The sequence below is a fragment of the Haemorhous mexicanus genome, chromosome 1 (genome assembly GCF_027477595.1).
Source record: "Haemorhous mexicanus isolate bHaeMex1 chromosome 1, bHaeMex1.pri, whole genome shotgun sequence".
Lineage (NCBI taxonomy): Eukaryota > Metazoa > Chordata > Aves > Passeriformes > Fringillidae > Haemorhous > Haemorhous mexicanus.
The window spans coordinates 129,727,020-129,750,314 of NC_082341.1; the positions used below are offsets into that span (position 1 = coordinate 129,727,020).

At 40.7% G+C, this 23,295-nt stretch overlaps 1 protein-coding gene across 2 annotated transcripts in view; it reads right to left on the reverse strand.

The window, feature by feature from the left end:
- Window positions 1-23,295, reverse strand: part of PAG1 (phosphoprotein membrane anchor with glycosphingolipid microdomains 1) — a 106,219-nt gene that overhangs the window by 47,067 nt on the left and 35,857 nt on the right. Inside the window, exon 1 of one of the 2 annotated variants that reach the window (XM_059862872.1) lies at window positions 17,159-17,177. The exons of the other annotated variant lie outside the window; for it this stretch is intronic. The gene's annotated coding sequence lies outside the window, so the exon portion shown is untranslated. Of the gene's footprint in view, window positions 1-17,158; window positions 17,178-23,295 lie in introns of those variants that run through there. 2 annotated transcript variants of the gene reach the window in all.

Here is a 23,295-nt window from a genome sequence, read left to right on the forward strand (position 1 = left end):
CAACATAACATAAATAGGTGCCTGAAAATGGTGTATTTTGGCTTGGAAGTAGTTAAGAACACTAAAGATGGTTATTTCTCTTGGAAATCTTGAGTCTGGTGCGGAGGAGCCTGCCTGTGCCATCTCACTTCTAAGAGGTTCTACCTTTAGATTTTACTTGAGGGATCATGTACTCAGTGTACATCATATGTGAAAGCCAAAACTCAGTCTTTACTCTGGTCAACAGATGTAGAGAGATTTAGCACTTACATGTAAGTTGTTTATATGACATAGTTTATTGAGTTTTTCCTTGGAGATACTTCTCCTTCTGAATCTTTGCAATCCTACTTGATTTTCATTTTTAAAAGACCTTACTGGCTTTTTTCCCCACATCTATGGCAAGTAAAGATCCAGATATTATTTGTCAGGGCCCCCTGAATCAATGAATACTTTCAGACTATTCTCACAGGTATTGTAGAAGAACAGAAGATGACCTCACTTTTCCTGGTGTAATTTCCCAGCAATTCCATTAACTTGCAGTATCTTGATGTACACCATCAATCTGAGAAAGCCCTCACCTCTATCTCACACCTGTTTAGCTCTCAAGGTGTATAAAACCACAAGAATATTACTAGCTGGCAGAAGACTTCTGTCATTCAATGGAGGGATGGATTAAGGAACTACAGAATAAAAGTTTCAGAGAAGAACTTCTCCATAAAATCATGCAAGAGGAAGGAGCACTGCACGCATCCTCTGGCAGGGACAGGAAGGTGCCATGTGTGTCTCTGGAGATGTAGAAAGACTATGAGATTTCTTAGTATGATGCTATTCTGAAAAATCTGGTTTCCTGACAGGATTTTAAAATACACACATGTTCAGACTGCCACTTTACATCTACAACTAAGAGAAAGAGGGACTCAACATTCAGTTTTCTGAAAACACAAGGCCAAGAGATTCTTTCTCCAAAGACGTATGCCAAGACTTAGTCACTGCCACTCTAATTCCCTGATAGCAAATTCAATCTTCACAAATACAAAGCAAACAAATTATGAACATCTTTAAACAAATTATGAACATCTCTGGCCACACAGATAAGACTAACACTTGTAAATTACTTCTCTAAATAGGTGTTATATCAAATCTCCAATGAGTCCAGATAGATGTGTTCAGCCTGCATTAGGTGATAATGAAGCCTGAACCCAAGAGATCTTAGTTAAATTTGGATTAGCTGTTGATGAAAACCAACTTGATAACACTGCTTATTCTAGACTTGCCTCAATTACGGTTTTTCCAGTCAAACTTGTCACTGCTATTCCTTCTTTCCAAGAGCATTACTTTTGTGACAGTTTCATTTGTAGTGTTATGTGGCATTGGTACCTGCACCTCATCAGGTCCTTCTACTTGCCTGAGACAAATGCTGGATCATACCAGGTCCTCTCCATCTATGGGAGACCAAACACAAAATTACACTTACTCAAGCATCACCTCTGCCTCTGGCTGGGAGCCTGGCAGAGCTGGGAAGTGCAAATCTCCCACACATGCTGAAAACAAATACACAGCAGACTGCCCCCGCTGCTAAAAAGTCTGTATTTCATTTTGAGCTCTTGATCAAACTGAAGTATTTTACTTGGGCACAGATCATTTGGGTCTACACTGTGTTCTCTGTTGAAAGCTCTTTAACTTGTGACTAACTCAGGACATGTGGCTTTTTATCTTGGCATAACTTGCATGTGGCCAAAGCCCCCTCTCAGAGCTGTCAAGTCAAAGCCTTGCAAAGATCTGACAGCTACCAATATAATAATACGTCTAATCTTCTGTACTAAAAGAATGCAAATAATTTTCTTAAATAATTTTTCTTATGGAAGCTGGTTTGCAACATTACAGTACTTTCGAACTACTACACATCCAGTAAAGCACGTAAGAATAACTGATGTAATTTACAAATTGATTTCTCACCTATCTGATAAGCACTGATAGTGGAACTGAAATTTTCACCTCATCTGAGGGGAAAGAATTTGAGCATGGCTCTTTGGTTTCTATTTGTAGTAACCAGAATTTACAACTGTTTTTTCACCCATGTACTTGATAGATTCGGGCCTGTTTCCTTCAGACAAGACCAAATGTATTCAATCTGTTACAGTCAAGACTAAATACTTACATAAGGCTTCCTAATGTTACTCATTAGGACATGGATGGCTACAAATGTGCTTCCTTCAACTTCAGCTGTCTTTTATTCTCCCCTGCAGCTTGATTATTTTTGTTAAAAATGAAGAAAGGAATCAAATTACTAAGTTTCCATTTTCCACTCTTCCTAATTTTCAAATTTATGCCATTTATAAGGCTCAACTATTCTACAAAAAGACTTTTTTACACCATTTAACAGAACCAAAATCTTGAAGGAACAGAGATTTTTTTGTTTGTTTGTTTAATCCTCTCCTGCATTCGCCCACTTTTCCTATTTTCCACTTCTTAATTAAATTTCAGGTCAAAGATCTTTCTGACTCAAGATACCCAAATGTTTTCAGATTTGGCCAAAAATGGTAAAAATCCATTATCCTTTATCATCATATCTAACAAGGAGACACTCTCATGAATTATTTGAATATATGGACAAGATCTGATTATCTAAATCAAATTTCTAACTCCAATGCACAAGGGAATATATATTTTTTTAACATGTAAAGTATGATTAGAGTACAATCAAAATAATTGATCAGACTGTAAGATACTAGTGGGCAGAAGTTCTGGAAATGGAAGTGACACCATTCTAATCAGGAAAACAGCCACGAGAAGATATTTATCTATTTATGAGGGTTTCACTTTGAGATTACAAGTGCAAGAGAGAAAAAATGTCATCCTCCTGTCATTTGCTGACAGGCTCTGATAGAGAGAAGCTTTGTCACTACTTCATCATCATCCATGACTGCTTTGCATCTCACCTCCAATGGCTGCCTTGCATTTCTGAGTCCTGATCCCTTCAGACCTGTTTGAATTATCCCTGTTTTTCTACCATGAGTGCTGGCATCCTACTCAGCAAAAGCATCCCAGATAAAACTGTTTGTGCTCAGGAAATTGCATTATATGAAAAGTAGTTATTAGGATGTGATTTTCTCTGTGCAAGCATTTGCACAAACTGTACAAGTCCTCTTATCACAGCCACTGCCACACAGAAACTGTGGAATCACATTTAAGTATTGCATCAGCAACAGACGTGTCCACGGCAATTATTTATTCATAAAACAAGGAATACAAAAAACAAAACAAAAAAAAATCTGAAATGACAAAAACAAACAAACAAACAAACAAAATCCCCCCACTCCTACAAAACTTTGTTTAACTACAGTGAATTGAGATAGTGTTAATACTCAAAGTTCAACTTCGGGAAAAACAGGATGGGATGTAGACTGTCAGCTAACCGTTCTTGTCCTCTTTGATCATCACTATATCTTTCAGAGTGAAAACTGGTTTAAAAATCAGGAAAAACAAGATGGACAACCTTAGATCCAATCCAAACAAAAAGCTGGTTAATTACATCAAACATTTCCTAATGCAACTAAAGCTCTTTGTGCTGTCCTCCTAAGTACCCCCAAGGACTGAACAGTGAGCTGGCTGCCCCTGCACCTGCTTCATGTGACACAAGACTGAAATTTACCAATGTTGCCCAAAGTTTGACCTATGTTTCTGGTATAAAAGGAAAAAAAATATCCAAAAGGACCTGCTGACCCCTCAGATTCAAACAGCTTTTGAAGCAGGTGAACAACAGATCATAAGAGATGGTGTTTCCACCTTCTCTCTGCTATTGTTGTTGTGGGATTTTATGCTTTTTGCCTGGACTCTACGCTACCTGTGAGAGATCAGACCCATTTTTGTATCTCATATTGTCCTTCAATACTTTGTTCTCCCTTGGAGATACCTGTCACGGATGGATTGACACATACCTGAAAGCCTCACCCAAGCATGGTTCACAAGATTGAACTGAAAGAATGTAGAGACTAATTAAAAAGGAATTTTAAAGAGCAAATCTTTCAAGTGTCTGATAAAGCGAGACTTACGCAAGGGCGCTGAGAAACTGGGCCCTGCCCTGACTTTAAAGTATACTTTAAACAATCCCTGCTGGGAGTGGAGTGGCCCAGTAAGTCAGAGGTGTCTGTCCACCAGGGGAGTTCCATAAAAGCTCTCAAAGTATCTGCTAATAAAATCTGCTTTGCCCTGGTCACACAGGAAGGCTGTGACAGAAACTGATTGGCTTCGATTTTCTTAAATAACTAATATCAACAGAATGAAAGCTATCTTGGGCATGGAGAATCCATTCCAGCTAGCAGGCAGAGACCCAGCCTTTGGCAAGCCCCTACTCCACCAGCCTTTGGCACACAAAAGCCAAAGTCTCTCCCTACAAGGGAGACTTGACCCTGGAACATCAAGGCTCTACAGGAGCATGGCTCAATAAAGCAGGAGCTGAGGCAGAGCACCACTGGCCAGCCTTCCCCTCCATTTCAGCAGTGGAGTTCTGCAGAGAGCTGTCTTTTGGGTGCCACCACCTACCACCCTCCTCCTGGGCACGGGAGGTGACATGTGCAGTGGACTGGTGGATGGAGAGTGCAGAGCATCGCTGCTCTGACCAGTGTCCCAGCAAGGAGGACTCCCCAGAACATCTGTACATCTCTCTCTCTTTTGAAAATGACCTTTAAAATCACTCTGCCAGCAAGAATCAAATATGATGTTTAAAGGAAACCTGCAGTAACTTGTGGATGATGAGATTTTTTTTTTTTTTTAACACTTTGAATGTGACTTCTTCATTTACATGAGTGGCTGAGACAGCCAGAGTGTTAGTGTGCATATTCACCACCTCCAGACTCCACACTGGACCAAATGCACCAGAGAAGACAGTAAACAGAATTTCCTATGCCAACTCATTGAACTGGGAGAGATGCTAGCATAAAACTCTAAATCCCAGAAATGGGATTTGCTTAATCAAGCAAGCTTTGCCAGAAGATGTAATCACACACCACAGAAGATTACATTAGCCTTTTAGAAAAAAACCCACACTTAACCAACTCCTGAAATTCTGCTTTGATATTTGCATGAAATCCATGCAAATTGTATGGGCTTCAGCATGTGTTTTCTCCCACACCAAAGCAGCCAGATGGACAGCCAGGGATGTGAGAAAAATATTTTCCGCTAAGCCTGAGGGGAGATGAACAAGAAAAGAAGCCCCCACGTGCTTCTCCCCAAGTCCAGTGCATACATCCCACCCCTCCATACTGTGAGCCTTCTTTTCACAGAGATCCCTTCCTTTGACCATGGAGAAAGCAGTGGCCTGGCAGCCAGGGCAGTGCTCCTGCCAGCACCTCAGCCACAGCCAGGAAGTGCACTCGGGGTGCTCTGTGCTGGGTCAGAGCAGGAAGAAGTCTGGGGGTCCCCACCTCCTCCCTGCCATCCAGCAAGGCCCTGGGAAGAGGGGTCACCCTGTGGCATAGCCATCAGTTATTGCAACACATAAGGTGGCTTTGTATAAATAGCTTTTGTCCCACTAAAATCCATCAGAACGAGCTTGCTTCCTTCCTAGCAGTTGTTAATGGATTTCATTACAGTTTTTCTCCTTTTTCATGTACATTCCTCGCTCCATGAAGAAAGCATGGGAGCAGCTGCAGCCAGCTGTGAGCTCCCCCACTGGGACCCTGAGTGCTGCCTCTGAGACACCAGTGACAGTCCCGTGATGATGGAGAGCATCTTAACTGCAGACAAGATTGCTTGCTGCTGCCGTGGGAATCCGGGCAGCAAAGCGCTGCTCGCATTCCAGGCAGGGACAACATGAGGGTGCCTTACACACTGCAACAAGGAGAAGTACTGCATTTGAATTCAGTGGGGCAGAAGAAACAAATTCATCATGCAGAATGTTTAGGAAAGCTTCACCCTCTCTGAAGTGTTTCAGAAATAATGTTCAACAAATAGCGATTGTACCCTCCCCACCTTTGCTTTTAATAACTGAAAAAGGGAAAAACAAAACATTCATTCCCTTTCTCCATCATTTTTAAAATCCAAGTTTTGGGAAGCTGTTAGCATCTCCTCTGAATTAGATACCAGAATTCACCATGAGTCAATATCTTTGCTTGGGTAAATCTCTTAGGAACATCAGCCTGGAAAGCATGCCCTGGGAAACTAATCAGTTCTTCCTGACATGGGAAGCATCTCAGCCAGTAATCCCAACTAATGTGGATTCTCCACTGTTTTACTTTACACAAAGAAAGCACACTCAAATAAGGGTATTTCACATGTGCATGTCTGGTATTTCAGATGTCCAGCCACTTCAAAACTACAACTCAGATGTTAAGAATGTGAAATACCAGACATTCAGATATTCTCCAAGCAATCCTGTTAGGACAGAGATATAACCGGGCTGGTAGATACACTTTCAAAAATTACAAGTTGTGTACACACAGAGAAATCTTGTCTCTCTCCATCAAGCAGCTTTTATGCTTGGTTAGTTGTTTTTTTTAAAGTTCAGGCTTTCAATTAATTCCAAATCTTGATAAAATAAAACTTTTGTTGCTTGATTGTAAGCTCATAAAACATAAGAAGAGCTTAATGCAAAAATGTGAATAAGTTAAGCATATTTAAACAGGGGGCATTCTTTGCAGTAATTTAATGTTGTCAAGCAAGCACGGGAGGCATCAAATGCTTTGGCTTTTACATTGCTCCTTACTGACGTAATAATAATTGCCAATAGATCCTTTACAAAAAAAGAAAAACACAACAAAAAAAACCCACTCACTATGCTGTTTGGGGGTTTTATAACAATATTTAACAGAGGAGAGAACTTAAAAGGATAAGGGCCTGAAGTCACGCCTCCAGGCAAAGTACATATTTACCACCCACTATAAACCATGTGCAAAACCGCTGTTCATGGATACAAAGACAAGACCAGTCAAGGTCTGCTGTTACCTGTGACCTACCTTCTCTGTGCTCCTGCTCCTCAGCCACCCCTTTGCTGCAGCTGCATCCCTGTCCTTCCCTTGCCTACTGCTCCAGCCCCTCTCCTCTAACAGCATTAGCAGTACATCTCACAGCACTGCATATTGCCTACTTGATTCATCACTGAATCAACACAACACAAATCCCCCAGGCACACAAAAGCACAGCTACATTAATGCTTCATCTGTGCTGCAAGAGCATCTTTTAAAATGCCTACAAAATTGTTTTAGAAGACCATGGTTTTGTTCTTGCAGCACTCTAGCCAGGGAGTGGTTAAAACAAAGGTGAAAAAACACAGCAAATAATCTGAAAGACTGTATTCCCATCATGTTTGCCACTTCCAATCCTATTTTTTTCCCATAAAAGTCTTTGTGCAGTTGCTCTGTTGAAATCTTTAGGAAGGCTTTCTGCAGGTGGAAAAGGCCAGAACCTGATGCTGTGTGCAGGAGCAACACCTCTTCACCCACCATGAGCCTGTGGTGCTGCATCAGCCCTTTATTTCTCCAGACAGGCCTGCTTAGGAAGAAACTGGACAGGAATTGTTTTAAATGCATTCTGTCCTATGCAAACATGTGGCCAAGAAAGTTTAAATCCTGCTCTTGACAGTCTTTTTAATACAGATGGGAGCTCACAGGAACCATTCGTCTTTCACATTTGTGTTTTCAGCTTTACAATTTTCATTTGCTTAAGACCTCTTGTCCCATCTCATTCTTATTTGAGTGCTAGCCCTAAAAGAGTTACAGAGATGATCATTTTGACTCAGCATCATCCTCCTGTCCCCAGTTTGCCTTAACATAAAAAAGACAAAAGAAAGAGCCCTACCCCTCCATATAATTATATTTCCTCACTAATAGTGTCTGAAGGGTGGATAAATGTGTGAAAACAAAGCAGAGCTGCACATGTGAGAGGGGAAGGGTTCCTAGCACTGCTAAGAGCCCATCTTCTGTGTTTTCCTGACTCGGCAGTAAACTAGAGACACTCCCAAATGGTGACAATGGTCAAGGAAATTTGTTTTGCAAACAATTCCCTTTAAAAAAGCCTTGCAAGGAACTACTTGATAGCATTAAAGTTTTTGTCTCTTAAACATGCAATTCTCTGCAGAAAGCAGATAGTGTTAAGTACTGGAAAATGAAGTGGCTTAGGATTATACACAGTCAGTTGGGCTTTTTCTAAAGAAACACTACACAGACCCTTTACAGCCTGTGAAGCTGAGCTTCCAGAAGCCAAAAGCAGCAATGTGGAGTAACTGAAGGCTTGTGTCAAAGGACAGCAGCAAGCAGGACCCCACACAATGGGTCTGCATTGCTACCCCACTAATACCCTGGCTGCATAAAAGGGCAGGAGCAATAAATAGGAATTAAAGGGAAGATTAATGCCCAGTGGGTTTTACAGCTAAGAGGCATATATTTGGGGCAGCAGCACCAGCCAGAAAGTTTTGATCCTGATGGCTAGCTTGGTCACCACTCCAAACCAGACCTTGACTCCATGACATCACAAACAGGACACCCTGTGAGAGCTACAGATGAGGAGGCTTCGGAGAGCTAATGTGGAAAACATACAGTACAGCATGCCTCCTTCAAATACCCTAATTCATGGCTTTAGCTTTTGAAACAAACAAAAAATAAATGCAAAGATATGACACTAGCAATGCTTGCCATCACTCTCAAGAAGTGGAATCTACTATACAATCTGAGAAACTACAAATACAGGAGTTTGGGAGTGTAGAAGGAATTACGTGAAATCACCGCAAAAATGTGTCTTGCAACAAAGCTATGAAGAGAGTAACAAATAGAACTGGTAAAAAGACTGGTGCATTAAAAAAAATAAAACCATATAAATAATCAAATTCAAATTAAAACTGCTTAGACTAGCTGTAGGTATGAAAAGAAATACACCTACAAGGAAGAAAATAAAGCAAAATGGACTTAACAAGAAACAAGCTAAAACAAAGCCATATTAAATTCTCAGCAAGTTGTGAAAGATTCTTTGCCTTTTTTCTTTTTTTTTTTTTTTTTTATTAAACAGTAGAGCTCGCCATCTGTTTGTGGACAGTGCACAACAAGAGTCCTGAAGTGCTGAAAAAATCTGTACCAGAAGCCTTCATGCTCACCCTGGTATCCCACAGCACAGCCACACCAGGTTCAGCTCTCCACACGTCCCTGAAGGTGGTTCCCAGCAAACCCAGCAGCTCCGCGTGGAGCGCCGTGGGGTCCCTGAAGAGCTCCCATGTCTCCACCAGCATCATGCTCCTCACACATCCCAGCACCCAAGGAACAAATCCTTTTGGCACTAAGCTCACCTAGGGCCTCAACGAAACCATCCACTCTGTCCTGCAGCAATGGATGTCCCCTTGGGTGTGACCCCATGGCGTGGTGTCTCAGGGGCAGGCCTGCCGCGAGGGGCTGAGTGCCTGGGAGGGCTTGCTGGAGGGGAAATGCCAGAACAGAGAGAGGACAAAAGCCCTTTCCTAATTCTACCCTGTGCAAGGATCTGAATCTTCAGCTTTTATGGCAAATCATCACCTTTCAATTTTTTATCCTTTCCACCCCAAGCACTGCTAACATGAGCACTTCCAGGCTGAGGAGACTGCCACCACCACATCAATATTCATCAAGGAGATCCTGAAGAAAATTCATTTATTTTTCAGAATTATTACAGTTAATTGGAAACATCTGCTACAACTATCTGTATGCCAGAAACATCCCAATCTACTAGGCAGTCTCTGCAGGAATACCCACTCTGTCCTTTCTGGCTAGGCTTTGCCAACGGCATCTTTATTGTCAAAGAAAAGGCGCCATAAGACTAATCGGCCAAATGCAGAGTTTAAATTGTCTCTGCTCATTTTCACACAAAGTACTAACACATGTTGTGCTGTCACAGCTGTGAAAGATATTTGCATCTCCATGTTGGCTTTTAACTGCTTCCTTGCAGTGAACCAGGTCAAAGAGTTTAGGGAGCAGCGCTCCCCCCTGATACCCAGCAGCATCCTTGACCTAAGAGAGTGCTGCAGTGAGAATGTCCAAGCACAAGCAATCAACGTTTTACATTTGCAGTGAGACTAATGTCAACCCAGTACATGAATGTAAGTACACAATTTCATGCAATGTGAATATTTGTTGAAGTATTTCTGTGAATAAAGGATAACTATCTGAATGTCCAGTGGAAAAATGTTCCTGTGGAGACAGAATGCAGCCTAACTATGAAGTATTTGTGATATCCAATAAATATTCACTGAGACCTAGTGAAAGTCTGGGCTGGAACTTACAAACATAGAATTTCTAAACAGGTTGTCAATCATAATGAAAAATGCATGTGTAGACTGGACTTCCTAAGTATTATTAGCCTTCTGTCTAAATCCATTGTAATTTTGTTTTTAATAGGCTCAAATGTGAGGCATGATCATTTTTAGTAAAAACATTCTGTCAAAATTGTGAATTATTAATGTAAATCACAATGTCAAATTAATTTTTTTAAGGAATAAGATGAAGAAAACATTCATATTAAGGAGTGAAGCATGATTGTATCTCTGATGAAGTGAGATGAATGTTTATACTATAGACCTTGCCCATAACAGCTGGAGACTTCTTACTGTCTGTATGAGGCAGCATGATGGAAATATTTGTTAAAAAGGTAAGGAGAATCTCCAAAGACATCTTTGAACTCAGAACCTCCAAAGACATCTTTGAAGCAGATGCTCTTCCCTGAGATGCCAGACTAGGAAACCTTACTCAGGGAGAGAAAAAAAAAAAAAAGAAAAAAGGCACTGATTTTTTTGAGCCAGATTTTTTTTAAAAATTAAATTACTATTGGTAAAATATTCACACAGATGGTCACTATGAATTCCCATCCCAAACCAGATTAGAAATAGATTTTCTTTTTACATGAAGAACAGAAATCAATATTTTGTAATGTAATCTTCTTAGGTCCTTGCCTACCCCAAGGGTAAGAAGAACCACAAATTTCTTGTTTGATAGTGTGGGAATGTACAATTGTTTGTTGACACCATTAAGAAGTTTCAAATCACGGTGAAAGAACTTGCATACATCAATGGACTGAAAAAATGAACTGTGAAAAGCAAGAAGACCATGTAATGTCTGGATATGTATTTTCATTTGGCAGAATTGTGATGCTGATAGAAATAATGCAAAAATAATAATAATGCCTCTGATTGAAAGAGCATGTGTTCCCTTATTGCCTAGAACAGAATAGTTCCCACACTATATTATAACTTTAGCAATAATTAGGATGTGAACTTCTGGTCCAGTTTTCTTCCTTTTATGTAATAAGGTTATAAGGACCTTCATCACTTCATCTCATGAGTTTGAGCAAAGTGGTTTGTATTTTTTTCTGCCTTCCTCAAGAATAGACAGTGATAAGGCAAGAAGTGATTATCAAGAGACATTAAGTGAATAAACCCATAAATCTCAGTGTTCAGGTTAAAGTTCAATGACAGTTAAGAAGTATTCTTGAACCCTCATGATACTGCTATATAAAAAGAATACAACTGCTCTGCAATTTAAAGGCATAATCAAGAAGAAAATTATAGAGTGAAATGTGTGGCCCCTGAGCACATTCAGAGGTCTTTATGCCATGAAAAATAAAATCCTTTCACTCATTTGGACTGTGTAGCAGCTTTTTCTCAGAGAAGTGGTGGACAGTGGGCAGTGCCACAGCTTCCTCTGTCCCCCTGGGGAAAGCCCTGATCAAACTTTTCTGGATTCACTGCAGAAATGCAGAAGCTCTACTCACAGGGAAGTGGGAGATGTGCCATTTCTGTTGGTATTAAACAGAACTAGATGATGGAGAGAAAATCACACATTCTCGTCTGTAGCATCGAGTCACTCTTGATTCTCATGTTTGTTGGCTTGCCATGCTGCACGTCTGACACAAAAGACAGTCTTACTCTCAAAGCACAGTAAATCAGCAAGTAAAATTCTTGGAATAACAACACTGAAATCTGTCCAATACTTTCCTAAAAATGCATATTAAATCTGCTCCAGCCATGAAAACTTGATTAATGTGTTTAATATATTTGGAAGAAATAATCATTCATGTCAAGGGTAAACAATGCAAGCATGGAAAATGGGTGAGAATAATATGAAAAAAAAAAAAAAAAGAAGCAGATGCTGCAGGATACAATCCCACTACCTATAACCATTGTCATGGCTAATCCAAAGACCAGTATGCCCTAAGTGGAGTAAATTATCATCTCCACTCTGTGATAGTTAAGGCAATATGAGCATTACCATATGAATAAATGAAGCTAATGGCTGGATTTTCTGTGAAATCCTAAATTCTGCTTTTTCAAGATTAGTGATAACAGAAGTTGTGACACATGCTTCCTCCTGAAATCCACAGAGCCCAACAAACCTCAAAGGAACATGTGCAAGGAGGGACAATGAGCAGCCTCAAGAGTGGGGAAGAAGCAGCACCGGCTCTGACCCAACACAGGCATCATCAGCCACAGGCTGCTCCTGGGGCCCAGCAAACCACCCACCACATCCTCCTCTGACACTCAAGGTCCCTCCTCGGTGCACCAAGGTCCCCTCCTCATGGCAGAGAAACCAGGCTTTGGCCAGAACACAGTGGTGGTACCTAGGGGTACCTGTATATGCCTGCCCTTGGCACCATGTGCTGCTGGAAGGTGGCTCAGCAGAGCTCGTACTTGCCCACAGTGTGCCTGGCACAGAAAGTCAATTCGACCAAATAATCAATTTAACAGCTCCAGCCTGCCTTTGGGAACTGCAGAAATGTGGGACAAGGCGCTTACCATCAGGCTCTCTCTCATCTTCCAGAAGCAAAACTTATGTGCTGTAAAAAGGGATTTTTTCTATTTCTCTGTGGGCAGGCCAATATTTAGGTTGTGCTTATGAGCAGTGATGGCTGATGATCCAAAGAGGAGCAGAAACTCAGCACATTCCCACAGCAGCAAAGGGCCTGGGACAGGCGGATGTGATGACAACCATCCCTCCAGGAGCTGCAGAGTTTGCTCTCTCCAAAGTCTCCCCTTTCCTGCTGGGCTGCAGCTGCGTGCACAAGAACACATCATCCTTCCTGCTGCTCGCAGCGCACAGACACAGACACCACTGGGGAATGCTTCAGACACATGGAAGCAGCTAGCAATTTAATTAAAACATCCACACACAGAGAGGCACATGCACATCCCATTCCTCAAGAGAAACACCTCAGATAAATACAGGAGCACAGGACTGCAAGGAAACTCACAAGTCCCTTCTATGAACTCCGTGATGCTCTATCCTAAAGCTGCTCTTTATTTTTACCTCTGCTACACCTGGGAAAGTCTGTTAATGAACCTCAGAGATAATCAGGGACTGCTTTTTATCACCTGGCCTCACTCTACCCAGAGTAAAAAGCATGGCCTTGCACCATTACATTTTATGCCATATCTATCACACCAACTCAGAAGAAAACATAATACTTGTATGATGCTACGATCCTCTTCTGAAATGCCAGTGACTCTTACCTTTGAGTCACCTATAAATTCATAACAATCCTGTCACCTGTCAAATTCATAAACATACTACTGCTTTTTTATGACAAGGATAGGAAAATATGAAACATGTTTCATCTCCGTTGAGGAATTTAATTAGCTGATTCCCTTTGGCCCAACACTCCCACCATTTTAAGACAATATTGACCTCTCCTCTTTATTCAATTCTCTACTTATTAACATTTCTTCTATGAATCTTCTTTATCTCTTGCCATATTGATAGATCTCCATGTGGGTACCACATTCAAATTCTTTATCAAGATTGAGATGAATTGCATCTATTGCTTTTATTTAGCAACAGAACTGAAGAAGATGAAACAGCTAACCTTGGCACAAAACTATTTATTAATAATTTTTTATTTTACCCCATTTTCCATTAGCTTCCCTGACTTTATTATGTTGTTCAACATTTGTTCTAAAATATTATGTATTTTAGAGGTTGGCTTAACAGGCTGTTATTTTCCCAAATGCACTTCCCCTGGAACCATCTCAAAATCTGAAGTTCACATTTTATATTTCTCATTCTCATGCCCCAGTGTTCAATATATTCATTTTAAAAAAGTCTGCAATCTCATGTAGCAAAAAATGGCTTTCCAGGGAGGAGCAGAAATGCTTTTTAGAAGTAAAATCTGATGACCTCTCAGTGCAAGCCTCTGAAAAAGAAGTGATGGATATTGTTTCTCTGCCTTGTCCCTGAAACTCCACTGCTCTTTTTATGTTGCACTACTCTGGTTTTCTTCAATAGCTAATATGGGAAACCTGATTCCTTTTAAAGAGGCCTCCCAAATCAAACCTAAAATCAAATACCTCCCCATAACTTAATTTAATAGGTTAAAAAGGTCAAGAGTCTCTTTACCACCAAAGTACTTGTCCAATTCTCAAAAGGAAATTTAATTTCTGTCATCTGGAGCAAATGTGTATAATGCAAATGGCATTCAGAAACTCTACTGCACTTTGAAACTAAACCCACTTTTTGCAGCTGCTGCTTTAAATATCATCAGAGTCTGGAAATGAAACAAAGCCCTTTCTCACTGATATATTCCTGCATTAACTCCAACAAGTGAGTTTAAGGGGGTTTGGCCACCAGCTGTGGAACTCTGCTGTACATTCCACTGTACACTAGTCTACAACCTAATTAACAGCCCTGCAAATATTCCAGATATCTGCTAATATTATGCACAAAGACATAATTAGAAGTGTGTGTGAACACAGATACGATCGAACAAAGAGAGAGAACAAATGTGCAGCTCCAACTGATATCGTTATTAACTCCTTCTCAGTGGCAGCATCATGCACCAGGTGAGGGTAAGGTTAATGCACACCCCACACTGTGACCTTTCAGGCTCAATTTAATTGCATCCCTACCAATGATATGGCAAAATGATAAGGTGCATCCTGATTGATTTTCTTCCTTGCAGACCACAAGAGCTCATTTCCACCAAATCCTGCCTTTAAAATTACAGCACAACTGGAAAGGAGTTTTAAATTATATACACCCTAATCTAATATTTGAAACTGTTATACCAAAGACTCTCTCCATTATAAGCTGCAAAATCCCTGTTTGCCTCTTCTGTAAACCCACTACACTGTGTACAGCATTATCCCTCAATTGTTAGCGTGCTTAAAGCGTGCGTCTAACACTGCCAGAGCCATGCTGTCAAGCATTAAAGAGCACTTTTAGGCATTCTGCCCCTGTAATCCTTGGGGAGTTCAGTAGCTACAAGTCAGGGGAAAATCAAAGTAAAGAGAAAAGACAGGTCATCATGAACCTAAGTGCAATGTAGTCTCGTGATAGACATTTCTACTCTACATGCACAACACATTTAGGTTCTACAAGAATTTTACTATCCCTACTTTAGCAAAGCTGGGACGAGTATCTTTGTTACCATACCAGCCCACAGTGAACTGGAAAATTTTGTCAGAATATTTTACACACTGTGATTACTGTATAAAATATTATATGCCTCATTATAGCAGGGTTTACTCAAAACTTAGTTGTTTGATAACAACTTAGATTTTTTTGTGAATTTTTCATTATTCTTTCAAATAAATTTTTGGTGGTATTTTCAGATATTCAATACTATATTCTGCATTAAAAATGCCCATGGGAAACTTTGAGGTGTCTGTTTGAAGCAGTTTCCACTCGCAGTGGATGAAAGTAACAGCCAACCACCCTGGGATTTCAGGGTTTTTTTAAGGAGGTGATGGCAGGCATATTCTGTCATTAGTGCATAGGAGTTTAGGCTACTGCACTCATCATCATGGTCAGAACAGCTCATCTGCACTGAAGTTCTGAAGAGCACAGTGCACAACTGAGCCATCACTTAGATCACTTGCATTTAGAGGAACAGAAACTTGGATGAGCCCCAAATTACGGCAGACCTAACGTCTCGTTTGCCAGCAAATCATCTGTATCAGAAATTACTTTAAATGACAATGCTAAAATTGAATTTGTCCCATGTTTAACATGCCCATTAAAAGGAAATCCTTCAATGCCATTCACTGAGGCTCAGATGCAGGGAGTCAAATGACCATGTGGTCATGGCCACAGCCCACCCTCAGCAATACCCCTGACTTTGACAACCTGCAAATTCTCTGGAGTCAAGGAGGAACTTCCCACTCAAAAACTCTCACCTTTACAGGTGTTCTAGTTTGACGAGTCTCTGATGCACAGAGTGCTATGATAGTCTTGCCTACAACAGAACTTGTCACTTTACCATGACTCAATTTCAATTTCACAGCAAGGCCTTACCCAAAGCCATGCTGGAGCCTCCTGAAGCCTTCAGCCACCTCTAGCTTCCCTTGGATGGCCCTCAAGAAACAGAACACAGTGGCAGCGGAAGGTTGGGGGGGGACCTGAGACTGGGTGAGTTTTGCAGAGCTTTGAGCAAAGCCATTGCTCTAACAAAGCAACCTCCTGAGAGCCCACTGTGAACCTAAACACTGAATTTCTATTCAATGCATCAGAATGCAAGTGCAGTGTGAACAACTCCACCAAGGCAAAGACAGAATTAGCCTCATCAGACATGCAGCAGCATATGTCTCTTTCAACATGTACTGCAAAATAGATACTGAATGGAAAACAGATGATTTTTCGCCTCCTATTCTGTCTACCGGAAAAAAAAAAAATCTCAAAATCCTGCATATCTTCATGTAAATTACTGTACTGCAAAGATAAATATCAAAGTTATGCAAGATGCTAGATAAGTAGAAAGACTTAAAAGAACAAGGAAGAAATAAAAACACCTACAAAACCTCCAAAGACAAAAAATAAACAACAGTTTATTTGTGTTCCCAGGAAAGTCCAAAGCCAAATATTAGCATTTTCTTCTGGAGGCAACTTTCTGTGTATTGAGAGCCAGCTTAAATAAACAGCAGGCTTTTCTTCTCAGAATATTTGGGGAGCCTGCAAATTTTTTTCTCCTTTCAGAAAATATATGAAAAACAATGCAGGAACAACTTCACACAGGAGAAGTAAAGAAATTCAAATATCTAGTTACAATTATAAATGAAATTTTGGCCATGCAAAACCCATATGAAATGCTTTCAGATGGAATGTTTGCCAGCCACTCTTCTGAGCAACAGCCACAGAAATCTACCTTTGTTACCTCCTTGCTGATCTCCTTTCCCCATGCTTCTTTTATGCATTTTATGTGGCTTTTTAGTTTTATTCCCATATTTCTCTCTTAGTCTTACCTGAGCCCATTCCCTGCTAGATGCCCGGGTTTTTCTTTGGTATCCCAAAATCTCAGCTGAGGACTTGCTGGTATCTAACATTAGAGGTTCAGGGGCTCCAGTCAGCTTTAAGCTGCAGTAATTTTTTCTACTCTGTAAAGCCTGAAGGGATAGTACTTTTCCTTCCTTGCTAAATAGTAAACACCCCCCTTCCAGCGGGCAAACAAATTATCTTCTGTTGTTTGTAAAGACACTCAAACAATACCCTTGTTTACCTTTATAAATGTCTTTGTGCTACCCCCAGTCTAGCCCAGGGAACTGGAGCAAAGGTGGTGCAGCTGACATACAGCAGGCAGGGGTAAATGCCTGAACACCAGAGAAATCTCTGCCCAGCAAAGAACAGAAACAGTCACTCTGATGTCTGAGTTTGGGCTGAGATAGCAGCAGAAACTGAATCTCAAGACAGTAAGTATCTTTAGTAAGCAAATTAATTTTACTCATCAACTCAGCAGAAACATGGTTTTCTGCCTCCAGGGAAGGGTGCAACGTGTACTCATTAATGACTGTTTATTCAGATCAACACTACTGCTGGATAAATTCCCCACCACCACCACCTTACACGAGGTATTTCATGATCAAAGTACTGAAATCAACACTGCCACAGCAACATTATTTGAGCAGTTGTGTTAAGCGCAGGCATGTTTGAAGGATCAGAACCTAACGAGGTTTTCTGGTTGTTTTTTGGCATGAATACAACAAAAACCTCAACAAAAACATACCTCTGCCTGTGCAAAGTACAGAGGTCTACTCATGCAATTATCATCTACAAGAACAAATAAGAATCAAACAAGCCATTCAATATTATTAGTTTATTTCATAAATAGGCTGATTACTTCTGAAATAGCTGCTTTCTTAAACCACATGGCCGATATGTAATCTGCTAACCTCCATTTACTAGTTTTCATTGAAATGAATCCTACGAATCTGACCCAGCTTCATTCAAACCAACAAATGTCACACAAATCTTTGCACATGGAACTCAACATATCCAAATGAAAACCAGTCTACTGCTGACAAAAAGGCTGAGAGCAAACTAGTACCTCTATCTTGGTCATCACAACCTCAACTGTGTGATGTGCATCAGAACACTACCTTAGAAAATGTAAAGCCTCTTAAGTCGTAGGGTCCTTCTGAAAATGTGAACACATCCAATGGAACACATCCACTGCTCACTCTGCTTCGTTTAAAAGCTGGCTCTAAATTCATCAAATACAGTTTGAAACTGAAGGTGACTGAAATGTTTTGCACTACTGTGTCGCTTCCTAAGAAAGCTGATGTAGAAATACTTCCCAGATGTGGGTTAAGATTTCCAGATGAACAGAGAGAGCAGGCGAAAGTGGGAGATGTGGGCTCCTGAGCAAAAGCCACTGACAGTCTGCATTAAACAGCATTTGCCCAGGATGTGTCAGACAAGAGACCTGAGGCTGGGCTCCTGTTGCTACAGCAAAGTGCCTGGCCAAAATACACTTGGCTGCTCTGGCAAGAGTTTCTCTACATATTGTTTTGTTAATGTTTCCAAAAGGTCCAGTTTTGCTCTTGTATGAAAAAAAACCCCAACCCTGCAAATTTCAGGTCTCTCACTTTGCACCAAAATAAACTGTGGGGTCTGACCAGTCACAGCACAGACAACCAGACTTCCAGTGCATCCCCTGAACTATCAACACACAACAGAAACTTAATATGAACTTTTCATAACATCTAATAAAAAAACTTACCTAAATATCTCCTCCAAAGTCTGATTAGTTATCTGCCTTACATAGATTATTTTTGGTTTTTCCTGTGCATTTTCCACATTCAGAAACATTTTTATGATTGTAGGGTTTTTTAGGGCATCAATAAGCTACATGAGGAATGAGACAGACAAAACCAAAATGTAACACAAAAGGTCTCTAAAATATATTGTAACGTTGTCATGAACAGACAGCAACTACAGAAACATCATGGAAATAATACAGGCAATAAATTGAAGCTATGTGAATATTTACTTTTATTTTCAAGACAACTGAAATTATGAGATCAATTTGGCCTTGTTTTTCTCTCATCACTTTTCAGACTTGTCAGAAGGCAGTGTAAAACCACTGCAGTCGATTTTCTCTCTTGCTAGCCTGGATTAGTAGATTTATGTTAATTGCAGACATCTACATAAAAAAACCTTTTAGTATTCTTCTTCCACAGGACTTATAATGAGGATGAAATTCTGACCACACAAATGAAGTAAAAAGAAATTTTTTACTTTATTTTTTAAGGGAAAACTTACCTTGTAGCACATTTTCAGCAAACATCACAAAAAGGTCTGATTGCTTCCAAAGGCTTTGATCTTGCTATCACACAGCAGCTCCTGACTGAAACAAGTGACCTCGGGGAGGCTCTGAGGGAATGGGGATCACTCATCTTAGGAACAGTCTCCTCACATCAGACATGTTTTTCATACTCTGTTTACTTCCAGGCTGAACTGCATGAAATATCAAATGTCTGCAGCTCCAGCTGATGGGATGGGAGTTACCAGCTCCTCCAAGGTTGACAATTCTCAGCTGGGGACAGGACAGCAGGACACCTGCTCCCCCTGAGACCCGCTGAGTGTGGCGGGGTGCTGCTCAGCATCACCTCGGGTCTCTGCAGAACACCCAACAGTGAAATAACAGAAAGCCAAGTAGGCAGCATCGGTCACTCTCAGCTTTCAGTCAGGGAGGAAACCAGCAGAAAAAGCCTCTGCCAATGTATGGGGATTTTGTGGCATTTGACTTTTCTTTCAATAGCATGAACTAAGACCCAGTAAGCATTAAGTGAAGAATGAGTTGCTTGTCCTGGCTAACCACTGAGCTTAGATGGTGGGATAGAAACTAACAAGAAAAATCACTGAAAATGCAGCATCTGTTGACATTTTCCAGCATGCACTGACCTTTCCAGTACCATTACACTCGGCTTTGCAGCACAATTACAGTTCAGCTCTACGTATCGATAAGATCCTTATTATCTGAATTCTATCAAAATCTTTACCCTTCTCAAGAGAGCAGAGAAAAATGTCTGTCTGAAACAATATTCAGTTCAATGACACCACAAAGACACCCTCAACTCTGCTGCTGGGGTTGATTGTTCACACCACTGCACTGTAACCTAGCCAGGTAAGTAGGGGGAAGAGGCTGACAACTAACGTGAGGATGATTCCTTATGACAGTGACAACAGTAGGTAGCTAAAGAGCACCAAATGCAGTATTCAAAGACAGAGCCTAGAAAATGACCCTTGCAGTCACGAGCTCACCTGCCAACCAGAAATCATTTCATGGTATGTGAGAAGAGTCCAAGTTAATTTGTCACTCTGACCTCAGAACCTCACACTATCCCTTGTTTAAGTCAACTTACGAGGTTATTATGGCTAGTTTTGTTTCTGTTAAACCTACAAACCTGCTTTCCTTCACTTCTCCTCTTCCACTTATTTCATATGCAAAGGTAATACCTTTTATTACAGAAATAAGAAAGATCTGCATTAAGTCATGTCTGCTTCAGAACTAAGATGACTCCCCACCAGCTGGAATCTCTTATTTGATTAAAAGTGTTGTTGTGCCAGCTGCCATGCAGCACGTTTCACTACTCTGATTCCAGGAGGAATTAGATCCATACTGAAAATGAAGTCTGGCATGAATCAGCCTCTTCTCAATACTAATGCATACCTGGAAAAAAAAGCATTAAAAAACCACCAAAAACCTAGCCACCCCAATCTCTAAAGCAGAAGGTATTCAGTGGGATAACTTCAAATTTCCCATATTATAAGGTAGTAATTTCATAAAGCAATGTCCTAATTATACCCTCATATTTGTTTTTAAAGTGATCTTTCTCACCATAAAAACAAACCTAACTCCTCTTCCAACAGAACCAGCTCTGAAGTTAAAGACAGTTGCTGAATTAAAAAAATTAAAAGCTTTTGTATCTCCCTGATACAGTGAAGTATTTACTAGTGGAGGGTAATTATTAGAGAATGTGCCCAGAGTAAAAAATAATTTATAGTTAAGTCTGTTACTGCTAATTCAGTTAGAAAGAGAGACTGTATTGGGCAAAAAGCCCATTTAATTTGAGGGGGATTTCTGCGTGTTGTGGACTGCAGGAGTATATACTGTGAATAAGCACTGAAAATGTTCTTAGCTTCTTGCAGTGCAAGAACATTAAAAGCTTTAAGGCAATTATTTGCAAAGGCATACTCATAAGGCCTCTCAATAGAAATACAGCAATGGCATATTGATAGGTCTGCTTCTTACTATTCTCTTTTTCTGTTAGCTCAAAGCGAGTTGCAGACTACAGCTTCAGTAGCTCTGAAAAAAGTCCATTGTTAGCTCTGAAGAAAGTTTACATTCAATGGATGTTTGCAACTTTCTCTGTTCATACAGTTAAAAAGTTAAAAGGTTTTGATGGATTCAGACAAGATACTCTTAATATGCAGATATGAGAACATGCAGAGGTAAGGCTGAAACCTGAAGGCCACACTCATTCCTTGTGGTGTCAAAGCAGAGACAGAGTGCTCAATACTTTACTTAGAAGCACTAGGTAAATATCATGTGGATATTTCACTGATTAAACTGATAAACAACAGTCACTCTAAATTCCCAAGTGGCAGTTATGCCATGTATAAAATAGCTCAAAGAGAATACAGTAGGCTTTAGTCACAGCACTGAACATAACTGAGGGGTCAATTCACTGCTGACCCAAGCTGCTGTGACTTGATGTTTGCTTAAATGGAGCAGAGGCTCAGAGCAGGGCAGAGAGTACCCAGTGTGAGCACTACAGAAAGTGCCATCGTGATGGGCAGCCCTGCTGACAGTGTCTGCAGGGAAGTGAGCCTCTGCAGCTGGAGCCCCTCAGGTACTGAACTCCTCTTCAACCCTGAACATGGATGCCCTATTCTGACTCTCCAGAGGAAAAAAAATAAATGAAATTTGTTGCATCTTAGAGATCTTCCTTTCAAACATGTTTTAATTCAGTTTGGGAAAGCTTGACCTCTTCTCATTTTGTGGGTTGAAATAATTTCCATTATTTCTATTTCCAGACCAATTATATGACTTCCTCAGTAAGCAAGAAATGTATTATTTAATCTGTTTTTACAGACTGAGCTTTGTGTATTTTAACTTTTCATTCTACATTCCCTTTCACACCAGTATCATAGTGTAGCCCGTTCCATGCTTGTTCAAGCACCAATTAGAAATGCCATATGGGTGCATATATTGACAAACACTCCCTAAATGCAGAAGACACAAAAATAATGTTTCTGCCCTCCTCCCGTTCACTAGCTTTCCTGGCAGCCTAAGCCAGCAACCTCAATCCACCATCATCAAATGAGTCAAGTCACTGTCTTAGGTTGAAATGTAGCTGGGGCTGTGTATTCTATTTCCCATCTGTTAGAGGTGGGGCAGTCATCGTCTGTTAATTGGGCAGTTTATTTTATCTCTTCCACAACCAATCCTCCAAAATACTCTGTTAATGAGCCACTGAGTCACTGCAGGACTGATGAAATGACATCATCCCATTGGGAGAGGCTCTTCCCAGGGGGAGGAGCCAAGCATTCCTACCTGGATATAATCTGAGATTTGGAACACCACAGCAGCCTTTTCCCACTGGATTCCCAGAGGAGCAGCTGTCTTCTCCAATGGATTCTCAGAGGAAGACCAGGCCATCTACACCACCACTGGACCTTCAGAGGAAAACTGCACCCTGCTACAGGATCACTGCTTCAACAGAACCACATCTGTCACTGCAGGAGGACTGCAGCCACCATTTAATGGGACTGCTGCCAACACCCTGACCCACACCTGGGTGTAAGGTTGTATTCTGACCCCTGTCAGTGATTTGTTTTCTTTTTTTGTACTTTGCATTTGTATTTTTAATTTTCCTAGTAAAGAACTGTTATTCCTATTCCCATATCTTTGCCTGAGAGCCCCTTAATTTAAAAATTATAATAACGCAGAGGGAAGGGGTTTGCATTTTCCATTTCAAGGAAGGCTCCTGCCTTCCTCAGCAGACAACTGTCCTTTCAAACCAAGACACTCTCCATGGATGCATTCCTCTTGTCTGTGATGCAAAATGGAGATGCTCTCCATGCCGAAGACACAAGC